Raw genomic sequence first — 25,842 nt, 5'->3', positions numbered from 1 at the left:
AAAATGTATACATGGAATAATCTGTATGAAAGACACCTATGTATTTCTGAATTGGGAACAAATTATAGAGTTCAGAAACAGTATATAATTGCACATTTTCAAAATTGGGAATACTCATACTAGCATGAGAATTATTGGTCATTTTTCAAAAAGATATTTTTTTTACACAATGTCTTTCATTGAAAGGGAGAAATACATGAAAGCTCAATTGGTAATAACAGTTGATTTACAAATCTGAATTACCCCAAGTGTCCGGATAAAAACTGTACCTCACTTGTGTGGGTCGGCCTTGTGCCTGCGACAGGAAACGGCGCAAAATGCAACGTGGTCACACCTAAATTTTGCAGTTACAAATTGACCCTTTTTTGGCAAAGTGCCTACCTGTAGTTTTTGCACCCTAGCTCTGCCGGCACCTAGGGAAACCTAGCAAACCTATACATTTTTGAAAAGAAGACACCCAGGGGAATTCAGTATGGGGTGACTCGACTGCCTACCACCAGGTTTTGTTACCCAGAATTCCTTGCAAAGCTAAGATTTTGACAAACAAAACACATTTTCCTCACATTTCTGTGGTGGAAAGTTCTGGAATCTGCGTGGATCAACAAATTTCTACACACCCAGAGTTCCCCCAGGTCTCCCAATATAAACGGTACCTCACTTGTGTGGGTCGGCCTTGTGCCTACGACAGGAAACGGCACAAAATGCAACGTGGTCGCACCTCAATTTCCCAGTGAAATCTTGCGCTCTTTGGACAAAGAGACTACCTTTAGTTTTTGAGCCCTAGCTCAGCCGGCACCTAGGGAAACCTAGCAAACCTATATATTTTTAAAAAGTAGACACCCAGGGGAATTCAGTATGGGGTGACTCGACTGCCTACCACCAGGTTTTGTTACCCAGAATCCCTTGCAAAGCTAAGAATTTGACAAAAAAAACACATTTTCCTCACATTTCTGTGGTGGAAAGTTCTAGAATCTGCGTGGATCAACAAATTTCCACCCACCCATCGTTTCCCCAGGTCTCTCAATAAAAACTATACCTTACTTGCGTGGGTAGGCATAGTGGCTGCGACACGAAACAGCGCAAAACGCAACATGGTCGCACCTCAATTTCCCAGTGAAATTTAGCACGTTTTGGACAAAAAGACTACCTTTTGTTTTTGCGCCGTAGCTCTGCCAGCACCTAGGGAAACCTAGTAAACCTATACATTTTTGAAAACTAGACACCCAGGGGAATTCAGGATGGGGTGACTCGTCTGCCTACCCCCAGGTTTTGTTTCCCAGAATCCCTTGCAAACCTAAAAATTTGACCAAAAAAACACATTTTCATCACATTTCTGTGGTAGAAAGTTCTGGATTCTCTGCGTGGATCAACAAATTTCCACCCACCCAGGATTCCCCCAGGTCTCCCAAAAAAAATGGTACCTCACTTGCATGGGTAGGCATAGTGGCTGCGACATGAAACAGCGCAAAACGCAGCATGGTCGCACCTCAATTTCCCAGTGAAATTTAGCACGTTTTGGACAAAAAGACTACCTTTTGTTTTTGCGCCGTAGCTCTGCCAGCACCTAGGGAAACCTAGCAAACCTATACATTTCTGAAAACTAGACACCCAGGGTAATTCAGGATGGGGTGACTCGTCTGCCTACCCCCAGGTTTTGTTACCCAGAATCCCTTGCAAACATAAACATTTGACCAAAAAAACACATTTTCCTCACATTTCTGTGGTGGAAAGTTCTGGAATCTGCGTGGATCAACAAATTTCCACCCACCCAGCGTGCCCCCAGGTCTTCCAAAAAAAATGGTACCTCACTTGAAAGGTTAGGCATAGTGGCTGCGACATGAAACAGCGCAAAACGCAGCATGGTCGCACCTCAATTTCCCAGTGAAATTTAGCACGTTTTGGACAAAAAGACTACCTTTTGTTTTTGCGCCGTAGCTCTGCCAGCACCTAGGGAAACCTAGCAAACCTATACATTTTTGAAAACTAGACACCCAGGGGAATTTAGGATGGGGTGACTCGTCTGCCTACCACCAGGTTTTGTTACCCAGAATCCCTTGCAAACATAAAATTTGACCAAAAAAAACACATTTTCCTCACATTTCTGTGGTGGAAAGTTCTGGAATCTGCGTGGATCAACAAATTTCCACCCACCCAGTTTGCCCCCAGGTCTCCCGAAACAAATGGTACCTCACTTGCGTGGGTAGGCATAGTGGCTGCGACATGAAACAGCGCAAAACGCAGCATGGTCGCACCTCAATTTCCCAGTGAAATTTAGCACGTTTTGGACAAAAAGACTACCTTTTGTTTTTGCGCCGTAGCTCTGCCAGCACCTAGGGAAACCTAGCAAACCTATACATTTTTGAAAACTAGACACCCAGGGAAATTTAGGATGGGGTGACTCGTCTGCCTACCCCCAGGTTTTGTTACCCAGAATCCCTTGCAAACATAAAAATTTTACCAAAAAACCACATTTTCCTCACATTTCTGTGGTGGAAAGTTCTGGAATCTGCGTGGATCAACAAATTTCCACCCACCCAGCGTGCCCCCAGGTCTCCCGAAAAAAATTGTACCTCACTTGCGTGGGTAGGCATAGTGGCTGCGACATGAAACAGCGCAAAACGCAGCATGGTCGCACCTCAATTTCCCACTGAAATTTAGCACGCTTTGGACAAAAAGACTACCTTTTGTTTTTGCGCCGTAGCTCTGCCAGCACCTAGGGAAACCTAGCAAGCCTATACATTTTTGAAAACTAGACACCCATGGGAATTCAGGAGGGGGTGACTCGTCTGCCTACCCCCAGGTTTTGTTACCCAGAATCCCTTGCAAACATAGAAATTTGACCAAAAAAACAAATTTTCCTCACATTTCTGTGGTGGAAAGTTCTGGAATCTGCGTGGATCAACAAATTTCCACCAACCCAGCGTGCCCCCAGGTCTCCCAAAAATAATGGTACCTCACTTGCGTGGGTAGGCATAGTGGCTGCGACATGAAACAGCTCAAAACGCAGCATGGTCGCACCTCAATTTCCCAGTAAAATTTAGCACGTTTTGGACAAAAAGACTACCTTTTGTTTTTGCGCCGTAGCTCTGCTAGCACCTAGGGAAACCTAGCAAACCTATACATTTTTGAAAACTAGACACCCAGGGAAATTCAGGACGGGGTGACTCGTCTGCCTACCCCCAGGTTCTGTTACCCAGAATCCCTTGCAAACATAAACATTTGACCATAAAAACACATTTTCCTCACATTTCTGTGGTGGAAAGTTCTGGAATCTGCGTGGATCAACAGATTTCCATCCACCCAGCGTGCCCCCAGATCTCCCGAAAAAAATGGTAACTCACTTGCTTGGGTAGGCATAGTGGCTGCGACATGAAACAGCGCAATACGCAACATGGCTGCACCTCAATTTCCCAGTGAAATCTAGCACGTTTTGGCCAAAAAGACTACCTTTTGTTTTTGCGCCGTAGCTCTGCCAGCACCTAGGGAAACCTAGCAAACCGATACATTTTTGAAAACTAGACACCCAGGGGAATGCAGGATGGGGTGACTCGACGGCCTCCCACCAGGTTCTGTTACCCAGAATCCCTTGCAAACCGAAAAATTTGACCAAAAAAACACATTTTCGTCACATTTCTGTGGTGGAAAGTTCTGGAATCTGCGTGGATCCACAAAATTCCACCCACCCAGCGTTCCCCTAGGTCTCCTGAAAAAAATGGTACCTCACTTGCGTGGATAGACATAGTGGCTGCAGCAGGAAACGGTTCAAATCGTACGGTGGTGAATTTACATTACCCTATTGCAAAACTACCTTGATTTTGGGGGGGGGGGCATCTGAGTTGGTATTCTTTGCAAAGTAGCAAACCCAAACAGTTCCGAAAACTAGACACCCGGGGGAGTCCAGGGAGGTATGGCATGCGTGGGTCCCCCAATGTTTTCCTACCCAGAACTCCTTGCAAACCTTAAAACTAGGTAAAAATAGCACTTTTCCAAACTTTTTGGCGTGGGATCGCCGTGCCGGCAAAAATGTCCTAGCACCCAGCGTTCCCCTTGTTCTCCCGAGTAAAAGGATACCTCACTTGTGTGGGTGCCCCAAAGCAGAACATGCCAAAAATGAATTTTGAAAAAAGTAGTATTTAGTAGTATTTAAGTTTTACAAATTAAGCCCCCCAGCCTAAGTCACATGCCTTGGGCCCACCCACACAAGTGAGGTATCATTTTACTTGGGAGAACAAGGGAAACCCTGGGTGGTAGGACATTTGTGCCGGCAGCGAGATCCCACCCAAAAAAGTACGGAAAAGTGGGGTTTTTTACCAAAATTTAAGGTATGCAGGGGTTTCTAGGTAGGAAAACATTGGGGGACCCACGCATGCCATACCTCCCTGGACTCCCCCGGGTGTCTATTTCTCAGAACTGTTTGGGTTTGGTAGTTTGCAAAGATGCCCGCCAAGCCCCGGGCCAAAAGCTCAGGTGACCCGCTCAAAAAATAAGATTGTTTGGCTAAAGGAAATTTTTTGTCTCCACAGTAAGAATTGGGCCTTTTCCTAAAGCAGCCACTATGCCTACCCACGTAAGTGAGGTACCATTTTTATCGGGTGACCTTGGGGAACGCTGGGTGGGAGGTAATTTATGTGAGCCCAGTGATGCCATGCTTTCCCACACTAAAACGTGTAAAAACATTGATTTTTTCCAGCTAAAACTGAGGTTTGCAAGGGATTCTGGGTAAAGGAACGTTGGAGGATCCACGCAAGCCATACCTCCTTGGAAGCCCCCGGGTGTCTACTTTTCAGAAATGTGTGGGTTTGGTAGGTTTCCCTAGATGGCTGTCTCGCACGGGGCCACAAACCCAGGTAACCCCTCTTGCAAAAGCAAGTGGACTTGACATTGTCACCATTGTCAAATTCACCAGCTTTTGCAAGAGGGGTTACCTGGGTTTCTGGCCCCGTGCGAGACAGCCATCTATGGAAACCTACCAAACCCACACATTTCTGAAAAGTAGACACCCGGGGGCTTCCAAGGAGGTATGGCTTGCGTGGATCCTCCAACGTTCCTTTACCCAGAATCCCTTGCAAACCTCATTTTTAGCTGGAAAAAAATCAATTTTTTCACACGTTTTAGTGTGGGAAAGCGTGGCATCACTGGGCTCACACAAATTACCCCCCACCCAGCGTGCCCCCAGGTCTCCCGATAAAAACGGTACCTCACTTGCGTGGGTAGCCATAGTGGCTGCAACAGGAAAAGGTCCAAATCGTACGGTGGTGAATACAAAATACCCTGAAGCAATATAACTTTGATTTTTGGGGGGGGGCACCTGAGTTTGTGGCCCGGGGCTCGGTGGTATTCTTTGCAAAGTAGCAAACCCAAACAGTTCTGAAAACTAGACACACGGGGGAGTCCAGGGAGATATGGCAAGCATGGTTCCCCCAATGTTTTCCTACCCAGAACTCCTTGCAAACCTTAAAATTAGGTAAAAATAGCACTTTTCCAAACTTTTTGGCGTGGGATCGCCGTGCCGGCAAAAATGTCCTAGCACCCAGCGTTCCCCTTGTTCTCCCGAGTAAAAGGATACCTCACTTGTGTGGGTGCCCCAAAGCAGAACACGTCAAAAATGAATTTTGAAAAAAGTAGTATTTAGTAGTATTTAAGTTTTCCAAATTAAGCCCCCCAGCCTAAGTCACATGCCTTGGGCTCACCCACACAAGTGAGGTATCATTTTACTCGGGAGAACAAGGGAAATGCTGGGTGGTAGGGCATTTGTGCGGGCAGCGAGATCCCACCCAAAAAAGTACGGAAAAGTGTGGTTTTTGACCAAAATTTAAGGTTTGCAGGGGTTTCTGGGTCGGAAAACATTGGGGGACCCACGCATGCCATACCTCCCTGGACTCCCCCGGGTGTCTAGTTCTCAGAACTGTTTGGGTTTGGTAGTTTGCAAAGATGCCCGCCAAGCCCCGGGCCAAAAGCTCAGGTGACCCGCTCAAAAAATAAGATTGTTTGGCTAAAGGAAATTTTTTGGTCTCCACAGTAAGAATTGGGCCTTTTCCTAAAGCAGCCACTATGCCTACCCACGCAAGTGAGGTACCATTTTTATCGGGAGACCTTGGGGAACGCTGGGTGGGAGGTAATTTTGTGAGCCCAGTGATGCCACGCTTTCCCACACTAAAACGTGTGAAAACATTGATTTTTTTCCAGCTAAAAATGAGGTTTGCAAGGGATTCTGGGTAAAGGAACGTTGGAGGATCCACGCAAGCCATACCTCCTTGGAAGCCCCCGGGTGTCTACTTTTCAGAAATGTGTGGGTTTGGTAGGTTTCCCTAGATGGCTGTCTCGCACGGGGCCAAAAACCCAGGTAACCCCTCTTGCAAAAGCTAGTGGACTTGACATTGTCACCATTGTCAAATTCACCAGCTTTTGCAAGAGGGGTTACCTGGGTTTCTGGCCCCGTGCGAGACAGCCATCTATGGAAACCTCCCAAACCCACACATTTCTGAAAAGTAGACACCCGGGGGCTTCCAAGGAGGTATGGCTTGCGTGGATCCTCCAACGTTCCTTTACCCAGAATCCCTTGCAAACCTCATTTTTAGCTGGAAAAAATTAATTATTTCACACGTTTTAGTGTGGGAAAGCATGGCATCACTGGGCTCACACAAATTACCTCCCACCCAGCGTGCCCCCAGGTCTCCCGATAAAAACGGTACCTCACTTGCGTGGGTAGCCATAGTGGCTGCAACAGGAAAAGGTCCAAATCGTACAGTGGTGAATTCAAAATACCCTGAAGCAATATAACTTTGATTTTGGGGGGGGGACCTGAGTTTTTGGCCCGGGGCTGGGTGGTATTCTTTGGAAAGTAGCAAACCCAAAAAGTTCTGAAAATAGACACCCGGGAGAGTCCAGGGAGGTATGGCATGCGTGGGTCCCCCAATGTTTTCCTACCCAGAACTCCTTGCAAACCTTAAAATTAGGTAAAAATTGCACTTTTCAAAACTTTTTGGTGTGGGATCGCTGTGCCGGCAAAAATGTCCTACCACCCAGCGTTCCCCTTGTTCTCCCGAGTAAAATGATACCACACCTTAACAGAGTTACTCAAAAGTAAAACATTCAAGCACGGCTATCTATTCCTCAAAGACACACACATACAGGTTGGATTTGGCACGAGGGCGAGTGATGGTTCAGTACATAAAATTTTATTAACAAGATATTTCAAAAAAATGAAATGCTCTGTCAATAAATAAATGCATAAAAACTGAACCAGTGACTCGCAACTCGTGAGCTGTAAAGCCACGACAAGGCACCAACCGTTTTACAGGCCATTCACGCACCTTTCATACCTGATACAAACCAGACCATTGACACCATCCGAATGGAAAAGCAACACATAACAACAATCACAATAAGGGACAAGGTACACCCTACTGCAGAAAGAGAAAAAAAACAATTATTACTGCACACCCATCTAATCCGCAAGAACACACACATACTGGTTGGATTTGGCACGAGGGTGAGTGATGATTCAGTACATGCAATTGCATACGAAAGTAATTTCACAAAAATGAAATACACTGTGTATAATTGAAAGTATGAAAAACTGAACCACTGACTCACAGCTCGTGAGCCCTAAAGCCACGTCAAGGCACCAACCTCTTTACAGGCCATTCATACACCTTTCGTACGCGTGACACATACAAAACATTCACACCGCCAGCCGCGGACCCATCACATTTCAACACTCACACCAGCAAACAGCGCCATTCAAGGGCCCATCACTTTCACACGCCCACATTTCTGACACTGCAACTACACAAAATGATGGACTGTGTGGAGTGTCACTCAACTAGCAGTGTGTGTAGTGACCAACAGAAAGTAACTACTCACACACCGCCTGCCGAGCGCCAGTCCACCCACACCACCATCCAAGCACCAGACCATGCACACCGCCAGCCAAACACCACTCAGCGCACACCGACAGCCAAGTACCACTCCACACACACCACCAGCCAAGCATCACTCCACTCACACCACCAGCCAAGCGCCACTCCACAAACACAACACCAGCCAAGCACCACTCCGTGCACAGACAGCCAAGTACCACTCCATGCACACCGTCCAGCCAAGCGCCACTCCACACACACCGCCAGCCAAGCACCACTCCACACACACACCGCCAGCCAAGCACCACTCCGTGCACAGACAGCCAAGTACCACTCCATGCACACCACCAGCCAAGCGCCCCTCCACACACACCACCAGCCAAGCGCCACTCCACAAACACAACACCAGCCAAGCACCACTCCGTGCACAGACAGCCAAGTACCACTCCACGCACACCACCAGCCAAGCGCCACTCCACACACACGACCAGCCAAGCGCCACTCAACACACACCACCAGCCAAGCACAACTCCACACACACCGCCAGCCAAGCACCACTCCACGAACACCACCAGCCAAAAACAAATCCAAACACAACACCAGGCAAGCGCAAGAGCACGCACACCGCCAACCAAACACCAGACCACGCACACCGCCAGTCAAGCACCAGTCCGCAGACACCTCCAGACAAGCACCAGTCCACAGACACCGGCAGCCAAGCGCCAAACCATGCACACAGTCAGACAATGGACACCACACGCAAACCAACATCATACTTTAGTTTTTTTTTTAAATAAAAGAGAAACAAAAACAAATTGCAAATTGATACAAATCTACTAACTCGACAACTAAATCTAAAAAGACTACACAAATACAAACTTACAAACTGAACAATAAGTTTTACAGAATAAAGACCAACCAGTTCACTTTACCACTCATTGATACTCCCAAAAATTATTTTGCGTGTGGTACAATCTAAAACAAGCAGGTACACACAGCCCGGGGTTTGAAGGGCAGTCGGGGCAGTACATGCAAACCTCCTTCCGCAAACCTCTTCGCCAACAGACTCTACATCTCCGACTGGGAAAGTCTTTTGAGGTTGTAGGAGGAATTGTATCAGGAAAGTGGCGATCTTTCAATCTGGCAACATCCTCCACCACTCCAACTCTAGGAACACTTGCCTGTTCCACTAAAACAAGGCTGCCTATTACAGACTCCTGAAACTTTACAAAAGTCATCTTTGACTGGGGACAAGATTTCTGGAACACAATAAAAGCATTAAAGGTTGCCAAGTGGAAAAGATGGATAGCCAACTTCTTGTACCAAATGTAAGCCTTACGAAGAGCAGCCTACGGTTCCAACCTCTGATCAACTCTGTCAACACCACCCATGTACTTATTGTAGTCCAGTATGCACACAGGTTTGCGCACTTCTGCAACCTGACCCCAAAAAGTCAGTGGTTCAATGCTTTCATCATGTATTGTAGTCAACATATAGACATCTCTCCTGTCTGAAAACTTCACAGCTAGAAGCTCCTCACAACGCAATGCACTGCACTGTCCCCGAGCAAGCTTTCGACAAACAAGTTCTTTTGGGAAACCTTTACGGTTTGAGCGGATTGTGCCACAAGCAACAGTGTCCACTTTGGCCAATTCCCTGAACAACCGCACACCAGTGTTGAAGTTATCGACATACAAATGATGGCCTTTGTTAAACAATCCACGACCAAGTTCCCACACAATTTTCTCAGTCACTCCAAAAGTCGTTGGACAACCAGGGGGGTTAATCCTGGATTCCTTACCAGTGTACACCCTGAAATTAGAGACATATCCAGTCTCACTGTCACACAGCATATACAGTTTGATTCCATAGCGTGCCCTCTTACTAGGAATGTATTGCCGAAATACCAAGCTGCCCTTGAACAACAGCAAAGACTCATCCACTGCAATTTCTTTACCAAGATAAAAGATCTCAGAAAATCGATCAACCAAATGATCAATGACAGGCCGAATCTTGAAAAGACGGTCACAATCAGGGTGATCTCGTGGCAAAGCAAGACTATTGTCAACAAAATGCATCATCCGCAGCAGAAGCAAATACCTATCACGACTCATGACTGCCGGAAATATAGCTGTTGCCATCAAGGGACTAGTAGACCAATATGAAGCCATTGATGTTTTCCTAAGCAAGCCCATCAAAAAAGTTAAACCCAAAAACTTTTTCATCTCCTCCAAATTTGTGGGAGTCCACCGGGTAGCTCTAGCGTGGGGCTTAAGGCTGGCACTGTTCACCCTCAAAAAATTTTCAGCATACAAATTAGTCTGCTCTACAATCTCTGGCAAAAACACATCATCCATAAACAACTTGAAAAAATCAATAGGCAAAAAGTTTTCAGTGTTCACCCTACACCCTGGAACACCAGTAAATTCAGGCAATGCCGGCTGCACCATGCCTGGTGCAACCCAGAGGTCAGAACTTTCATCGTCAAGTCTTGCAGCCGCAGGTCGCCGCCCAGCTGCCTCTTGTCTCACTACACCAACTGGAAGTCTAGCAGCCCCAGGCTGCAGCCCAGATGTCTCTTTCCGCAACCACAGGCACATCATCCACACCAAAAGTAGCTTCATCAGCACTCAAAGTGTCTTCATCATCAGATGAAGCCATGTGTAGAGAAAACTCACTACCTGAATCTTCACCTCCCACCTCTGGCTCAGAATCAGAGTCAGACTCTGGACCATGGTCAGAGGAAGAATCAAGAAGCATTCCAACAACTTGCTGAGCAGTAATACGGCGGCTAGCCATTATCCTTACAAATAAAGGAGTCTGCACAAACAACTCAACAACCCCAACACTGCGCAAAGTAAGATAAAAAATGTAAGACTTTTTCACAAAAAACTATATTTAGAAAAAATATACAATTCACTTAAAGACACAACTACACTCACCAGCACCTACTCTGCAAAGACACAGCAATTAGGCAACGATATCCCACTAGAAAAAAAAAAACTTACATCTACAGAAGGACACATCAAAAACAAATGCAAAACATGTTTTACAATCACAACAAACAGAAACAAAACATACTCGTATTACTACACACTTTGCAAAATAAACAATTACATTACAATTGAACAAAAAAAAAGGTCTCTTACCAAACACATGCAACTACAGAAACAGCAGAACAACAGAACCACCAGTAACAGAACCGCACACTGCAACCATCTAAAGAGAAAAAAAAACAATACACATTAGAAGAAACACAAACAACACACATTACAACAGGCTATGTCACAGGGTATGTCACAAATGGGGTGTCTGTCCCCAAGGGGGGAAGATTATAAATCATTATAAACGTGGGCCCCCTGGAAGCAACCCTACGGAGGGCAGAGAGGCCAAATAAAGACACGGCAGAACATACTGAAAACAAATGGGCCCAAGGAAGCAACTCTTGGCCAAGGGGTCGCTCCCTATAAAAATAAATAACCCTGGAGTCTAGTGGGCTTTTCTATCCCCCCCCCTGGGTCCAGAAACGGTTTAAAAAAAACAGCCAATCTGCCCCCAGGGGGGTGTGGGGGGGGAAGAAAAGTCTATAAAAAAATTAGGGCCACTAGGAGGCGACCCTTCCCCAATGGGTCGCTTCCTTTTCAAATCCAAACAAATCCCTGGTGACTAGTGGGCCTTTCTGCCCCCCCCCCTGGGTGCAGATCAGCCAAAAAAAACACTGATCTGCCCCAGAGGGGGCAGAAAAGTCTGAAAAATATTACATCCCCCTAAGGAAGCGACTCTTGCCCAAGGGGTCGCTTCCTTTATAAATATAACTCAATCCCTGGTGTCTAGTGGGCTTTTCTGCCCCCCCCTGGGTCCAGATGCGGCCCAAAAAAACGGCCGATCTGCCCCCAGGGGGGGCAGAAAAGTCTAAAAAAATATTAGGGCCACTAGGAAGCGACCCTTCCCCAAGGGGTCGCTTCCTTTTCAAATAAAAAACAATCCCTGGTGACTAGTGGGCTTTTCTGCTCCCCCTGGGTGCAGATCGGCCGAAAAAACGGCCGATCTGCCCCAGGGGGGGCAGAAAAGTCTGAAAAATATTTTATCCCCCTAAGGAAGCGACCCTTGCCCAAGGGGTCGCTTCCTTTATAAATAAAAATCAATCCCTGGTGTCTAGTGGGCTTTTCTGCCCAACTTGGGTGCAGATCGCCCAAACAAAACGGCCGATCTGTCCCAGGGGGGGCAGAAAAGTCTGAATATATTCATGCCTCAAAAAGGAAGCGACCCTTGCCCAAGGGGTCGCTTCCTCGACAAACAAATATGGCCAAATATCAATCCTTGGTGTCTAGTGGGCTTTTCTGCCCCCCCCTGGGTGCAGATCGGCCAAAAAAAAGGCCGATCTGCCCCAGGGGGGGGCAGAAAAGTCTGGGAATAATTATAGCCCCCTAAGGAAGCGACCCTTGCCCAAGGGGTGGCTTTCTACACACAATTGCGGCAAAAACAACAATCCCTGGTGTCTAGAGGGGCATTCCTGGTGCACGATGTGCGCGATCGTGCACCAGGAATGCCCTGCATTGGGACATCAGGGGAGAGGAAACACAGTTTCCTCCCCCCCGATGCCTCAAGGCACCGAAAAACGGCCCCCCCACCCCACCGGAGCAGCAAACACCAACCTTGTTTCTGGACGCGCTGGAAACAAATGGGTTCCAGCGCGTCCAGCGCTTCCTGATGACGTCGGCGCGCGCTGTGCGCGCTGACGTCACCAGGAAGCGTGGGGGGGCCAGAGGGTGGCAGCGGAAAGTCTTCCGCTGCCACCCCTGCAATAAAAAAAACAAGATCACTGCACAGGGGGGGGGGGGGAGCGCCAGCGCTCCCCCCCAGGGCTGTACTGATGACGGAACGGTTCCGTCATCAGCACAGCCCAACCGATGCTGATGACGGAACCGCTCCGTCATCAGCAACAGGTCAGAAATATCGACTGCTTTTCGTGCGGCTCATGTAAGTCACAAAGAGAAAGATACTGCTGCTGATAAAGTGCTAGGAGAACTAGGTCAAATTATAAAGATCACCTCATTAAGAGTAGAGGTGAGGCGTAAAATAAATGCGTTATAATTGCATTACCGCACACTGAAAGCAACATCGTATCCCTACATTATGAATTTGGTGACAACACATCTCTCCACCGTCCACTGTGTGCATTAACACAACAGCTGGTGCCTACGTTTGGTCTTTTTTAATACTGAAATCCATGCAAACCACTGCTTACACATCATCCCACACCAAAGGATTTATTTGTGGTAGGACGCAGAATACTGGAAGGCAAATTTACTAACAATTTGTGCTAAGCTTGCATCACAAAAGTTATGCAAACTCTGAATTTGGGGTTTACTTTCAAGCACCAAACTTCATTGTGGTGGACAGTACGAATGTATGACTTTACAGCGCAAACTTTTACAACGCATGCTTTTTACAACCCAGGTTTTACACCGCAACATCCATTACATCGCATGCCATTACAACACATTTTTAGAAACTACATTTACAACGGATTCCATTACATCGCATTATATCATTATATCATTACAACGCATACCATTACAACGCATACATTTACATTTAATATAAGTGTTGGATAGTTTAGGAGTAAAAATTACTATTCTAACTCCAGTGAGTGCAACAGTAGGGTACGTGTTGGATAGTGTAGGGGTAAAAATTACTATTCTAACTCCAGTGAGTGCAACAGTAGGGTAAGTGCTGGATAGTGTTGGGGTAAAAATTACTATTATAACTCCAGTGAGTGCAACAGTAGGGTAAATGTTGGATAGTGTAGAGGTACTATGCGTTGTAATGTTATGCGTTGTAATGAGATGCAATGTAATGCCTGCATTGTAGTGACATGCGTTGTAATGACATACGTTGTAGTGACATGTGAAGTAATGGCTGCGTTGTAATGACATGCAATGTAAAGGATCATGCGTTGTAATGACTGCGTTGTAAAGGTAGTGCGATGTAATGACTGTTGTAAAGGTTGTTTCCCGGACAGTAGCACTAGAGCAATGCAATGCTGCTTTACATCAAGGGGGGTGGGGGGTGTCCCATAATTAGTACAGCAGCATGCCTGTACATTCACCGATAGTTTTAAATGCTTGTCTCTATCAATTATCATTTATAGATAGGACTTTGCACCAAAAACAACACCATTTTGAGGCTTAACTTGGGGAAATGTTTTGATTTCTCCACACCTATTCCAGGTCTTCCAGACAAATTCTATGTTTAATATCACGCGCACACCTTTACATTATGGTGCAAGGCTGTGTGCACCGGCGCATGGCAGCATAAAGTGCAGCCACACAGTGAGAGTAGAAAACTGCTCCATGTCTTAGGAGATGTGGCAAGGTTTCGCTCTCTTCCTTTCATGCAACTGGAAGGCCTAATAAATTACCAGTTTAGGGTCTGCAACAGCGCCGAGATGCCCCCGGGTGATACGTGCGCTATAGCAAATAAAAATAAAATAACATAACATGCAACGCAGCACAGGAGACTTCAGACGGGGACTTGAAGCCCATTCCAGTCTTTTTATTGGGCCGAGTCACCGTTTATGCTAAACACTGGCCTCCCATTGAAAAGGATACTTTTGGGCCACTGCCCTTTCTCCCTTTTGGACGACCCATCTGGACTGGGTCGTCTGCTTCACGGCTGTCGTGAAACAATTTCTTATCTTTGGGGGCGTGTATTGGCTGGTCATGTTTCCTTTTCTTACTTAATGCGGGGCAGGCACAGAGATCAAAGGTGCAGGGGGGTCATGGGGAGGACAGAGGATCCCGGCATAATCTGGGTGCCTTGAGTTTCAGCAGCAGTGCGCGTGATCATGTTTCCTTTTCTTATATAATGCCGGGCAGTCACGTAGCTGACAGGCGCAGGGGAACATGGGGCGGAGAGGGGGATCCTTGCATACTCTGGGTGCTTTCACTTTCAGCAGCAGTGCGCGTGATCATGTTTCCTTTTCTTACTTAATGCCGGGCAGACGCAGAGCTCAGAGGCGCAGGGGTTCTGGGTGCTTTCACCTTCAGGCAGCACACATTGAAATAGCAAAAATGAGGAGAAATAAAGCATTTCTCCTCGTTTGGCCACCGTAAAACCTGATTTTTCCTAATCTTAAATTTGGTGCTACCTCCTATTTACGCTGCACTTGAGAATAGGAGGTAGCGTCAAACTCAATGGGTGTTGCAGTGGAACGCCGACCGCAACACCCACTTCATACCCCTTCCACGCTAAAAACAGTGTGAAGGGGGCCCTATTTAGAAGGCAGCATTAAGCTGCGTTAAGCCACGTAACGTGGCTTAACGCTGCCTTGTGAATAGGGCTCCGACCCTATCGCCACAATAACGTCACTGATATTGTGGTGGTGATAGGCTCTTGAGTATATGCCCCGGTTACTTTTTCTTCAAGGCAGGCTAGAGTCGCTTGCTGGCACATGCGTATTCTGTTCCTAATTAAATACTGCCTTAGCAGTCCTATAAATTCTGTCATTAGAGCTGGACAAATACAGACAATATGACACATTACATCCATTCAATAGTTACAAAACTGACATGAGATCTCAGCAGACGTTCTCCTCCATACAGGGGAATTAAAGCAGGTTTGAAAATCGCTGAGCCGAAGATTCAGCAGTTGGAGCTTGGACGTTAGCCCAAACAGGTGCCCTAATTATGACTGAGCTTTGAGGAGGCCCTGTGAACCACTTGTCATCCAAGCATGTGATCTACTGCATAGCACAGCTTTATCCATGAGAGATTTGCTGTTTTTCGCGGTTGAATATGACTCTACTAAAAGCTGGTGGTGAAAGGGTTAGGACCCAACGTTCTTTGGTTAAAGCCAGATTTAATTAGTCATATATAAGGGTATTTCTTGGAACACACATGCCTTTCCACACAGTAGTACTTAGGGTGGGTCTGGGATCGTTGTTTAGCTTCTAACAAAATTTTAAATAAGCACCCAAACTATGCTCTGCTTCCTGAGGCTTAACTCAAGGCAAATTTGAGCTGGAGCGGCATGGCCAGGAAGATTGAACAGGCATTGGTATGTCCCTGTTATGGCATTATCGATTATTTTGTCGGATCTTCCTTGCAGGGCCTCAGCTCTGTAAGTGTGAGAGGGAATGTGTTTGTCAGCCACAACTTGAAGGAATGGCTTGAAGAGACAAGCCTTTCTCAGATTACCTTATTGAGTAGAAAGCGGAGGGTATAGTGTTATTTCTCCTTTGTATCACACTGCTCAGTTTCGTAAAAGCACATCTGTGTCAAAATATAAATACATGGGTATCATTTTTGACACCCAGGTATTTATATTTCGATACAGATTCCAAGGCTGACCCATCTGGACGGAATGTTGGTGGTGGGTCCTTTCTCATTGTCACTAATGTTTTTATTTTGTTGAGATTGACCCATAGCCCACAATTTGCAGCATACTGGGCTGTTGTGTTAATTAAGCGCTGTAGGCCGACCTTGGTGTGACTGATCAAAACGACATTGTCGGCATAACGCATTTATGAAGAGCTAAATCCAGAGACCGTGGTGGGATGAGGGTTGACGCTGCTTTGAGCTGTTGTCAGCTCCTCTAGATACAAGTTGAAAATAAACGCGGACAACACACATCCTTCTTTAAATCTGTTGCTTGTAGGTATTTTGTTTAGACAGATGCACCTTTGCCCAGCCTTACATTTGTCCGCGTATCGGTGTACAGAAGTTGAATGGCTCTTAGGAGAAGAGGCTAAGGGGCATATTCTCAAGGACTTAGCAGTGAGTTATCAACACTTGAATGCCGCAAAAGTGGCGAAATATTCATCATCCCATTCTCAAGCTGGTGCAAACTGCAGAAATCGCCATTTTCCAGCGATAACTTCCGCAAAAAACATCGCCACAGATGAGAGCAACAACTAACGCTAATGATATGCAGAGTAGGCGTTCAGGTGCAAAAACACACAAAAACACCACTTCACGATATTCTCAATGATCAGCCAGATCGGCGAAGTGATCCAAAAATAGGCGATAATGCACGTTAGCAGCAGTGAATGAACACCTACCTTGTACTGGTGTTAAGCAGGACGACAACCTACAGTATAAAAGGGAGCTCAGCCCAGAGCCACATTGGCAGACCAACACATGTCATGGAGCTACCGATCATGCAGCTCAGAGATCCAAGAGGCCCACAACACCCACCGCCATCAGTCCCAGCCCCCCCCGGACCCTCCTCCCCCTGGACCACACCCCTGGACTACCACCAAGGCAGCGCCGAATAAGACAGCGGTTCTTCTGAAAGTGCACCAGCTTCACAGACTTAATGCCAAAGGAAGTCATTGCCCACCACAGGCTCAAAAGGACAACCATCCTCTGCATCCTGACCCACATTTCCCACAGGCTGATGGTACCAACACAGCGGACAACCAACATCCCTCAGCAGACAAAGCTGCTGGCTGTGCTGCACCTGTTGGCCTCTGGTACCTTCCAACTAACAATCGCCATAGTCGGCGGAGTCTCACAGCCAGCCCTATGAAAGTTAATCACAACTGTCTTGGATGCCATCATCAGCTTGGTACCCCAGCACCTTTACTTCTCCCACGCTGTGCAGGAACAGCTGGAGACCAAGCAAGGCTTCTACGCCATAGATGGCTTCTCGCACATGTTGGGGGCAATTGACTTCACACATGTCCTACTTGTGCCCCCTGCCGACACTGCACACAATTACCGCAACAGAAAGCACACACATTCCATCAATGTGCAGGCAATAGTCAACCCTCGTGGACTCTTCACCAACATCGTCACCAGGGCCCGACTGTCCGTAGCGGGCACTGGGCACTCCCCCGGTGCGCCGCAAGGGTGGGGGGCCGGTTTGGGGCCCCTGGGGGCTGTTTTTGTTACAGGGACGGTTTTGCAGCAAAGAGCTCGGCGGCACCCCCAACCCCCCCGCGGGTGGGAGGGGTGCAGCCGAGCACTTTGCCAGGGCCGGTTTTGGTTCCCAGTCTGGCCCTGGTCGTCACCAGCTACCCAGGCAGTGTGCATGATTTCTACATCTTCTGTCAGTCCATCATCATCAACCAGCGCTTTGAGATGGCACCCACGCAAATGCACTGCTCGTTGGTAAGTACCAAATTAACACACACCACACCTCAACTCCACAATCATGCAACTCACAACTGTGGGAATTCACACGTTACAACATCACATAAACATGTCAAACAACATGCCCACTTACCAGACACGACAACACAAATAACTGTGGTAACAGGGGCCAGCCATGTAGACAAACCATCCACGTCATGGCACCTCTGCCACATAATAGCAGGATGTGGTGAGAGGTGGGAACCAAGTATGTGCGAAGGAGAGAAGTGACCCAAGAATCAGAATGTACACAATGCCAAGTGTGGCAGTAATGTGCTGGACAGACTCAAGTATGCAGAGCACAGACCTGTCCATGTGGACATATACTGCTGGTGTTTGTAGTGTCGTAGACAGTGGACACAACCATGTTACCTCAGGCAGTGGGGTAGACCTTGGACATGTAGCTATGTCGTCCACCCTGTAAGCATAAGCAAAGTGGGCTTGGCCAGCTTCGGAGTGGAATTAATAGCCCGGGACTAAGGGCCTGGTTCAATTCCAGGATGGCCACAAAGCAACTACTGCGTTTGTCTCTGTGCCCGCCATATCCTCAACACAGGCCTACACACACTTGGCCCGACCACCTTCATCGGCCAATATCACAGTATTGTTGTCAGGCTTGTAGACATGTGCAGACAGTCATGACAATGGTGTGTCTTAGGAGTGCAAGTGATGCAACCGCACAATGCACACAAGTGAATGGGCTCGGGGAGTGAGGAGCTGCTGTGAGGCAACGTAATACACATGGATGCTGCTCATTTGCCACATGCAAGACATGTCAAACATGAATCCCAAAGTCCCACACATCACACACCAATATACTAATAAGCCTGCCAACACAGAATGCAGAACCACCAATTGACACATCTCTCTCCCCTGTCACAGGTGATCAAGAATATGCACTCTGCCCGTGGATAATGACACCCCTGCGAGCCCCGAACACCCAGGCCCAGAGGCAGTGCAATGCGACCCGCAAATGCACCAGGGGCATTGTGTAGCGCTCATTTGGCATGTTGAAGTCAGGTTTCAGGTGTATGTACATCACAGGTGGAAGACTTCTGTACAGCCCGCAAATAGTGTGCAACATGATCATTGCATGCTGTGTGTTGCACAACATATGTGTACGCACCAATGCCCCATGGATCCATGTGTGAGAGGCACCAGACGATGATGATGAGGGTGAGGCAGGTGGACCAACCCCCAGTGCAGCAGCAGGAATAGCCTGGAGGGACACAATCATTAACAATTTCTTCATATGAGCACGTCACATTAAGATATATATAGATTTATATAGATTTCCCGATCCATGCCCTTATATAGGTACAATTCACATTGCCCTTTTTAGGCATAGGAAACCATCCCTTATTTAGGCATTGCTCTTGCTAACAAAATACAGGCATGGTCAACTACATCTGTTCATCTTCGTCAGAACGAGTTCTTGGAAAACCAGACTCTTAAGCCTTTAGGACTTTCCCTTGCCCGGATATTGATTTCTCCAAGAACTCATTTATTATGCATGAACATCTATTCTTTAGGGGTTCATTCATTACGTTCTTATGCCCGACATGTACGTCAATACCGGCATTCCTAAACACCTTCAAGGTATAAATATACCTTCATTTGCCATGGCAAACCACGGTGCAATTTGGCTACCTACTTGCACGACGCGGCTCGCCACAGCAAGTTTGGAAGGAAGTCAAGTCCCCAACTGATGCACTGACCAGACGCTGTCATCCTCCTTGCCGAGAATCCAGCTCCAGTGTTTCTGGCTCCCCTTGCGGGGAGGACGAGTCCCGGAAAAGATATTCCAACCTCTCTCAATCTAAGGTATGGAGCAGACTAGAACCTAGAGAAACCTTTGGCAACTCTTGGCAAAACTAAACTAAACTGTAGCTAAACAGCACCTACTTCTTCCCTCGTACACTGGGGTAGGATTATTTTAGAAGCACCAGTTGAGTATTTCAGCCTGTGGTATTTATGTATGTATTTTTATATATGTCATATAGACCATGCTATTGCAGTATTATTTTATCTTACTGCTAACGCTGTACGTATTATACTTCACATTCTGTCTTACAATTGTAGCAGTTCTTATCTCTTGCATGAGAAATAAGACCGTTCAATAAAATAAATGTATATTATTCCAATGCGCAGAGCCTTTCAGGGAAATAGGAACTACACTACACCACCACAACATCACAAAAAGTGACGTTGTGGTAGCAATAGGGGCTTGGTAAAATGCCCCATAGAGTTTAGAAACAGAAGCTATTTGCACATCTCTGAAATTATGGGTACCTATACCAGCATGTAAAAATAGGACATTTTTCAAAGTGACTTCTTTTTTACACATTGTCTTATGTTTGGAAGGCGGAAAAGCATTGAAAGTCAATAGGTAATAACAGTTGTTCTACAATTCTGTGCTACCCTAAGTCTCTCAATAAAAATGGTACCTCACTTGTGTGGGTAGGTTTCGTACCCACGTTAGGAAACGGCCCAAAACACAACTGGGACACATCACATTTTCACAGTGAAAACTGACCCTATTTTTGCAAAGTGCCTAGCTGTATATTTTGAACCATGCTCTGCCGTCACTTAGGGAAACTTAGCAAAACTGTACATTTCTGAAAACTAGGCACCCAGGGAAATACAGGATGGAGTGACTTGTATGGCTCTCGCCAGGTTCTGTTACCCAGAATCCCTTGCAAACCTCAAACTTTGTAAAAAAACACACATTTTTCTCACATTTCTGTGGTGGAAAGTTCTGGACTCTGCATGGATCCACAACATTTTACTCACCCTGCATTTTCCCAACGTCTTCCAAGAAAAATGGTACCTCACTTGTGTGGGTAGGCTTTTTGCCAGCCACAAGAAACGGCCCAAAGCACAACGTTAACACGCCACATTTTCACAGTGAAAACTGACCCTTTCTTTGCAAAGTGCCTAGCTGTAGATGTTGAACCCTAGCTCTGCCGGCACCTTGGGAAACCTAGCAAGCCTATACATTTTTAAAAACTAGACACCCAGGGAGATACAGGATGGGTTGACTTTTCTGGCTCTCACCAGATTCTGTTACCGAGAATCCCTTGCAAACCTCAAACTTTGGAAAAAAAACACATTTTCCTCACATTTCTGTGGTGGAAAGTTCTGGAATCTGTGTGGATCAACAAATTCCACCTACCCCGCATTCCCCAAAGTCTTCTGATAACAATGGCAACTCACTTGGGAAACCTAGCATACCTATACATTTTTTTTTAAACTAGACACCCTGGGGAATACAGGATGTGGTGACTTGTCGGGCTCTCACCAGGTTCTGTTACCCAGAATGCCTTGCAAACCTCATTTTCCTAACATTTCTGTTATGGAAAGATCTGGAATTAGCGTGGATCCACAAATTTCCTGCCACCCAGCGTTCCCCCAGGTCTTTCAATAAAATTGGCAACTCAGTCGCATGGGTGGGTCAAGTACCCGTGACAGGCAAGGGCCCAAAACGTTTTGAGGAGACAACAAAATTACCTAATAGAAAACAACCTGGTTTGCAAGGGGGGGACACCTGGGGTTTTGGCCCCGGGCTCAGCGGCCATCTTGGGAAACTATCAAACTCACACATTTCTGAAAACTAGACACCCTTGGGAGTCCAGTGAGGTTTGGCTTGCCTGGGCTTCCCAACGTTTTCCCACCCAGAATCCCCTGCAAAACTTAAAGTCAGCTGACATTTTTTTCTTCAGATTTCTGTGTGCTAAAGTTCTGGAATCTGCATGAATCCACACATTTCCTATCACCCAGTATTCCCCCAGGTCTGCTGATAAAAATGGTACCTCACTCGCATGGGTGGGTCAAGTACCCTCTACAGGCCAGGCCCCAAAACGTATAGAGGAGACATCAAAATTACCTATTTCTGACCCGAGCTCGGCAGCCATATTGGGAAACTACCAAACCCACACATTTCTGAATACTAGACACCTGGGGAGTCCAGCGAGGTCTGGCTTACCTGGATCACCTAACGTTTTCCTACCCAGGATTTTTTCTGGAAAAAACAAATTTTCCACATATTTTTGCGTGGAATCAATGTGCTGGCACAAATGTCCTACCTCACAGCGTTCCCCTCAGTCTTCTGAGTAAAATGATTTGAAGTTTGCAGGGTTTCCTGGGTAGGGAAACGTTGGGGGATCCATGCAAGCCATACCTCCCTCGACTACCCCGGGCCTCTAGTCTCTAGGGAAACCTACTAAACCCACACATTTCTGAAAACTAAACATCTGGGGGAGTCTAGGGAAGTATAGCTTGCATGGATCCCCCCAATGTTTCCCTACCCAGAATCCCCTTTAAACCTCAAATTTTGAGGAAAACATCTAATTTCACTCAAATTTCTGTGTGGGCAAGTTGTAGGATCACCGGACTGATACAAATTTCCTACCACCCAGCGTTCCCATCAGGTCTACTGATTAAAATTATACCTCACTCATGTGGGTAGGCATAGTGGCTGCAACAGGAAATGGCCCAAATCGTACTGTGGAGACTTCAAAATTACCTATCACAAAACTACCTGGTTTTGCAGGGGAGGCACCTGTTTTTTTGGCCCTGGGCTCGCAGCCATCTAAGGGAACCTACCAAACCCACACATTTCTGAAAAGTAGACACTTTGGGGAGTCTATTAAGTATAGCTTGTGTGGATCCCCCAACCTTTCCCTACCCAGAATCCCCTGCAAACCTCAAATGTAGCTGAAATGAAAAAATTACTTTTTCCACACATTTTTGTGTGGGAACACTGTGACGGCACAAATGTTCTACCACCTAGCGCTTTCCTTGAACTCTTGAGTAAAATGATACCTTACTTGTGTTGCCCCGATATGCCCCCAAAAGGGGCAGAAATACTGGTGCTTTTTTTTGGAAGGGTGGGGACATTGTGATGCCCAGTCTGAGTATCCCCCACCCCTGCGTATAAAAAAGCCAGCATAATCCCCAGTGCCTAGTGGGCTCTCTGCCCCCCAGGGGGCATATCAGGGGTTACTGCTCCCATCTGCCTCCTGGGGAGGGGCCAAAAAGACTGTGGCATCTTTTTGGGGGTTTTAGGGGCATTTGCATACCCATTCTGGGCAGTCCCAACCCCTGAATTTTGATTTTTTTTTTACCCCTTTTGCCGTGTGGGCTTTCTGCCCCCCAAGGGGGCTTTTAAGGGGTTATTACCCCATCTGACTCCCAGAGAGGTCATAAAGACTGGTCATTTTTTTTGGGGGGGGGCATTGGCATGCCCATTTTGGGCAGCCCCACCCTTACATATAAAAAAAACAAATCCATGGTGCCTAGTGGGCTTTATGCCCCCCAGGGGGCAGATCATAGGATTCTGCCCCATCTGTCTCATCTGAAGGGGCAGAAAGTCTGGGGATTTTTTTGTCGGGCATAGGCATACCTATTCTGGTCAGCACCCACCCCGAACTTTGGGGGGAAGAAATCCCTGGTGCCACGGGCAGTTTCTATTGCCCCATCTGCCTCCGGGGGGGGGGGGGGTGGCAGAAACACTGCAGCATTTTTTGGGGGGGCATTTTGGGGGAAGCCCCCACCCCTAGCTATATAAAAAAAATCCCTGGTGCCTTGTAGCCTTTTTACCCCCCTGCCAAGGTGAATATCAGGGGCTACTGCCCCACCTGCCTCCTGGGGGAGCAGAAAGACTGTGGTATTTTTGGGAGGGGATGGGGTCATTGGCATGCCCATTCTGGGCAGCCCTGCCTCAAACCTTGGAAAAAAAATCCCTGGTGCTTAGTGGGCTTTCTGCCCCCCCCCGGGGGGGAAATAAGGTACTATTGCCCCATCTGCCTCCCGGGGGGGGGGGCAGAAAGACTATAGCATTTTTCTTTTGGGTGGGGAAATTGGCATGCCCATTCTGGGAAACCCCCCTACGAATTTATATTTTAAACAAATGGGGTCTAGTGGGCTTTCTGCCCACCCCAGGGGCAGATCAATGTCTATTGCCCCCATCTGCTTCGTGGGGGGGACAGAGAGTCTTATGCCTTCATTGAGGAGTAGGGTGGGGGCATTGACATGCCCATTCTAGACAGCCCCCACCCCTGGCAAATACAAAAAAATCCCTGGCGTCCACGGTGCTTTCTGCCCCTCGGGGTGGCAAGAAAGGCTGTCTGGCATAATTTAATGGGGGGAGCAAAGGTCCTTGCCCAAGGGGCCGCTCCCCCTCCTTGGTGGCTAGCGGGTGGATCCCTGCTTGGGGATCGCCCTCCTGGAACAATTTCCAAGCAGGAATCCACTAGGAAAGGGTACCATTGGAAAGGGGAGATTCTCCCCCAAGTGTTTCGGTGCTCGTGGCTGTGATAGCCCCATGAGCACCGACACATTCAAACTGAAACTAAGTTTCAGTTTTGTTTCCAATGTAATGACGACAGCGCGCCATGCGCACGATCATCATTACATTGAAAATCACCAAAGGGCTTTAGGACTTTGGGTAAGCTCTTCCCTATCTCCCGAGGCCCTCCAAAAAATAAGGAAATCCCTCTGCTGTTTGCAGCAGAAGGATTTAGTGCCACTGGTATATAACTAATTGGCATAATTGATGTGCAAATATGCCCCTTGAAAAGTTGTATACCATGAACACAGGGCCTGTTCTTTAAATGCTAAAAGTGGGCCTGCAACAGTATTTTTGCCACCCACATATTTAGCCTTTCAACCTGTCTCTGGCCTGCCACTGTAGTGTCTGTTTGTGCTGTTGACTGCCACTTCGGCTTGCCATTTAAAACTACCTGCCAAGTCTTAAACTACCCTCTTATGACATTTAAGTCACCCTAAGGTAGCTTCTAAGTCCCCCTTAGGGCAGGGTGACATGTTAGTAAAAGGTAGGACATGTGTGTTTAATCTTTACATGTCCAGGTAGTGACAACCCCTCAAATTCATTTTTCACTACAGTGAGGTCTACCCTGCTCATAGGCCAGCTTTGGGAATTCCTTAACAGGCTTTTTAGGTGTAATTCCTGATCAGAGAGGAGTGGCTTTTTCATGTTTCATATCTTTGGAATAGTAATGATAACTCCTTCTTACTGGTGAAGTTGGGTTTGACATTACTGTTTTAGAAATGCCACTTTTAGAAAGTGGAGATTTTACTGCACTTACTGCTCTGTGTGCATGACAGCCTGTTTCCGATAAACGCCTCGGGTGGGTAACAACTGCACTTTGTGCATTCTCTCTAAACAGCCACAACACAGGAATAATAGATGCATCTAAGTACCCATTTACATACATCTGCATTCTGATGGCATTACCTAGGCAGGATGGACGGGAGGGGCTAACACTTCACTTTAATAGGCTGTGTCCTGTCCCCACACACTGATTACCCCCACAGATAGCCTGGCTGGCAGGACTGGGTTGAACGGGATCCTTGTGCACTTCGGAGAGCTGCCCTGAGGTAACACCCACATCAAAGACACTTTGGGGTATAAATTCTGGGTCTCTAAACCCCCTAAAAACAGACACTTTGGGACTTGCAAATAAGCTCTACCGGAAGAACAGCTGTGCTGCTTAAAATACTCAACTGGACTGCTGATCTGGAAGGCCTGTTTGTTGCCCTGCTGCTCTCTGACTCCGCTGAAAGAAAGCTGGACTCCGCCTTCTTCTAATGATTAGATCGACACACCCCCTTGACCGCATGGCAGATTCTGTTGTTTCACTAGATGTTGCACTGGGTTCTGCTGCCAGCAGCATGCCTGGCCTAAAGCCTGATCACATATTTTTTAGACTTTTTGCTGTAGGTGAGCCTCACTACCTGTGTCTCACCACTGGTAAACACATGGTAAATGATTGCGTGTGTTTACCACCAATCAACTTTTAAGGTAAAACCTTCCTCTC

General features: G+C 47.0%; 1 protein-coding gene across 3 annotated transcripts in view; it reads left to right on the top strand.

The window, feature by feature from the left end:
• LOC144767667 (sialic acid-binding Ig-like lectin 13) overlaps window positions 1-25,842 on the top strand; it is a 514,457-nt gene that overhangs the window by 206,636 nt on the left and 281,979 nt on the right. The window lies entirely within an intron of this gene.

Source organism: Lissotriton helveticus, chromosome 7 (assembly GCF_964261635.1).
Source record: "Lissotriton helveticus chromosome 7, aLisHel1.1, whole genome shotgun sequence".
Classification (NCBI taxonomy): Eukaryota; Metazoa; Chordata; class Amphibia; order Caudata; family Salamandridae; genus Lissotriton; species Lissotriton helveticus.
This window is presented reverse-complemented; position numbering and strand designations above follow the sequence as displayed.